Here is a 4321-nt window from a genome sequence, read left to right on the forward strand (position 1 = left end):
TGAGTTCATTTCACACTCTATATATGATATATAAGTAAATTATATGACCAGCAAACTCACAAGTTATGTAACAGTACATTATTTAAAAGGTAAATTTTGATAACTATGCGCATATACGCTTTCACCCGGAGGCTCGCAGGCAGGGTTGCCAGGGTAAATTATTACCAAAATTGGTAGAAAAAATTTGGGTTGGTAAAAAGGTAAAATTTTTCTCATTTTGGTAGATTTTTGTTAAAGTATTTTACTTGAACTTTAAAACTTTCCGTTCTCGTTTTATTTTTCGTATTTATCTTTTTATTTAAAATTTCTTTCTAAAAGTATAGTCTACTTAATTGCATTATTTTTCGAACGCTTTCGATAAAAGGCGAACATATCGTGTTCTATTCAAAACTCATTTTGCTGGAATCCTGACGAGCTTTTGATTGCCTAAATATTTTAAATGATTCTTCAAATAAAAATAAAAAATGAACAGGCACGTAATTACTAGATTGCCGATTTTCATGCAAAATACGCAGCCTAGAAATATGTACCACATAGCTATAAGCAAAGTGTATAAACTCGTATATATTTTGTTTATAGTTAAGTGGTACGTGTTTTGAGGCTCCGTTTTCTGCATAAAAATCTGCAGTCTAGTAATTACACACTATGATTGTTCGCAAAAAAAATTTAAAAAAAAATCAACGCCGGTTTTATAAATGGCAGTTGTTACATTAAAAAAGACACAAAAGTCCGGTGCAAAAAAAAATTGAAATCAGCGGGAATTTTTAGGTGCACATTTTTTGACTAAAAACTGTAAACCCAAAAATGTTTTAAAAATTCAGAGAAAAAGTTCGAAATTTTGGCGCTAATTTGTTAAATCCTTCTAAATGTGGTATATGCATAGCTTTAATCCTTGATTTTTATGATTTTCTTTAAAGCGCAAACAATATTCTTTTATAAAAATAAAATTAAAAAATTTTTAGCTGAAAAACATTGTGAATATTATAAAAAATCGCCAAGCGATTCTTTGAGTCACTGTATTTGTCTATAATAACTCCAGTTGTAGTTTTTTCAAATGATGAAGTGTCGTTGTTGCCTTTAGTTTCATCATTTTTGCTTTTAGTTGAAGGAAACCGCGACGATGTCATTAATATGACCTCAAATACAATATCATTGGTTAAATAAAAATTACGTACTAAATTTTTATTGAAATAACTAAAAAATCAAATCAATATTTTTTTTTTTAAATAACTAAAAAAGTTTTTGGTACATATTTTCCTGATTTGGTAGATTTTTATGAAATAGATGGTAAGTATTTATTTTCGTCAGTGGCAGCCCTGCTCGCAGGCTCATACACTCATATATCTACGCTCATCATCATCACATCATAAGCACATGAGCGTAGATATATGAGTGTTATTAAACGTTAAATTTACCTTTTAAATAATGTACTGTTAATCCAAGATAACTACGCATAGTATGTTGATGCGTCCAAATATCAGTGGTTAGACAAACCGAAATTGCTTTTCTTAAATCGATTTTCACTTTTGTTTTCAGTTCTTCATACATCGATTTCATACGGTTCACCAATGCCGATCCTCTTGGCGGCTTATAAAGAGGTTGTTGTTTTTACCTCCCTTTTATTAGCTCGGGATGTAACCAGTGTTGCTGCGCCGTCTCAAGAAAATGTATCCCTGACCAAGCCAAAAATGTATCCAAATGTATCCAATTTTTTATTTTACATATACATCTCATAATTTGTAAGAAAACCAAACATTTTCATGAAAAAGACATAATTTAACCCATCCTAAGGACTTGGAATACATGTGCATAAAATCAAACATTTGTAATTTCAATTTATAAAGTACATTATTTGTGCATAAGTATTTTGCAAAGTAAATATAATAAATAGCAAGTACACTCTAAAAAGAGCATGTAAAACTACTACTGAAAAGTATCTATTTTTCAACAAGAATCTGTATAAATATACGTATAGGATGTTCAGCATTTGATTTTGAACTTGAGATCTTTAAAATATACACATAAATACACATATATAGAATGTTTAAAATTGCAAATATTTTCAAACTACAAATACATTTCCTACTAATAATAAACATTACTTTATTTTAAACATTTTATGTGTAATTTTGCTCTTGCGACAAATTCGTTATATAAAAGTAAACAGGAAATGATTAATTTTATTACACGGCGTGCAAATTTGCACACATTAAAGGAGGAAACTGGTTACCTCTTAATATGCGCAAATAAACAAAATTTTTTTAGAGTGTATTTAAAGTCTTTTCAGTAAAATTCATAAAAGTTTCCTTAAATAAATCAAATTTAGTTTTTTAAACTACATTGAAATCTTCTTTCTTTTTAAATTAACAAATGAAAATATGTGATATGAAAGAGATTACTACAGAAAGAGTATAATTTACTTTATATATATCGTCGTTTAAAGTACAAAACCGCGTATCGTCATTGTGCAAAGCCGCGTAACTGACATTTGGTGCCAAAAATTGGATTTGCTCACACAAGCTCTTGGCTCAATCCTTATCCATTCGTCCTGAAATATACTAGCCAGAAATGCGATTGCTTTATAAAAAAGAGAACCATTTTGAAATATAAGTGTTTTGCATTATCTTGATTCGCGGTTTTGTACTTTAAACGACGATATGTATATTAAGATCTTGCTTAAAGCATCCTTTTAAGCCAATTAAAGCAATTGCGCTTATACCCATTTTGGTGAGATCTCTTCATATGTTCATTGCTTCGTTCACAAAAAATAAAATGCTTTAATTTCTCGCTTAAGTAGCGATTCTTTACACGTTTAGAAAACGTAATGCTTTCTACCACCTTTAATGAAAATCGATTTTTGAACGAAAAAAACTTTATAGGAAATATAAAATTTTGGCCTATTTAAAAAGGATCCACCTTTTGAACTGACCGGAAATGAATAATTATCCCGCAAAAATTCGTCTAAAAATGTATGTAATTGGATCTCTTTAGATCCAAACGGCATCCCTGGATGTAACTATGTAATATTGATGCGCCTAAAAGATGCAGCGATTTCTATTCTCAAGTTACATACCTGATGACAGTACGAATGGAAATTATAATAGTGAGGTTTTAGTTTTTTTAAACTATAATTTTATTATTTAACAAACGTTCGGGGTTTTTCCGGCGTACACAAAGGGAGATTATCGACGGCAATCATATACATTAACGCAGTATTTACATGTTTTTTTATTTGTCCACCTTCTGTAGGTGTATAAATAAATAAATTATATGCATACGTTATTGTGTGAACATAAATACACTAATGGTATTCACACCTGGCTTATTAATTCGTTAGTCTGCAGTTTTTAATACACATAAAAAACGACCACTTGCCGCCTAACGAACTAACATGCCCCGGTGTGAAAAACACTATTGTATTACAGTATATTTTGCTTTGCTGCCTTTATGCTTAAGTGCACATTTAAGATACCTATCCCAAAATGCGCATCAGAGGCATTGTTTTTACCATTTATAAGGAAACTGCTCCGATAGATGCATTCAACATATCTGCACATTGGCGTACCTGCCTTAAAAATTGTGCAACTAGGATTAATTATCAAAGAAACTATTACGTTTACCTGCACTGGCCCTACAATTACCTTGTTTTACAAGCTTTTATTTATTTCGCTCATCTCGCAGAACAACGAAAATGGCTATCAATTTATGTAGTTATATAGATCATTAGATACCATTCGGTAAAAATTTCGCTTGCAGTAATTTCTACGTAGTAAGTGCTTCTCTATTATTTGGTTTCATAGGGATTCGGATACCTTCCTCATTGAAGTAGTAAAGAAAATTAACTTAAGTGCCTTTTTCGGTTAAGTGCACAGTTTTTCGTGCAAAGAAGGATGTGCAGCTAAGCAAAATATACTGTACCTGAAAATGAAATTGCAGTGCTTAGGCAGCGATCAATAGTACCTTGAACCACTGGTTTTTCGCTTACATCCGAGTTCGAAGATAAAAAGGCCCGTCCACATAGAACTTTGGCGTTGCGTTGGCGTTGGCGTCGCTTCAACAGCTGACTATGAATACATGAATTCAAATGCAGCTGTCCACATAGCCGAAATACGACAACGCTCACGCCAACACAAAGCAAAAAGATGGCCAACTCCCAACTTTTCGAGTGCGTCGCTCGTCAGCTGTTGCAAATAAATAAAATTATGTGAAATATTTTCCTTTTTAATCAAGTTCGGGCAAGAAATATCGTTTTTAATGCAATTATTGATATGAAATTGTAAAGAATATTATTTGTCGCAGGGTATTTACTGGTCTAATGGCA

Source organism: Rhagoletis pomonella, unplaced genomic scaffold, assembly GCF_013731165.1.
Source record: "Rhagoletis pomonella isolate Grant_MI unplaced genomic scaffold, Rhpom_1.0 Rhpom_scaffold_00015, whole genome shotgun sequence".
Lineage (NCBI taxonomy): Eukaryota > Metazoa > Arthropoda > Insecta > Diptera > Tephritidae > Rhagoletis > Rhagoletis pomonella.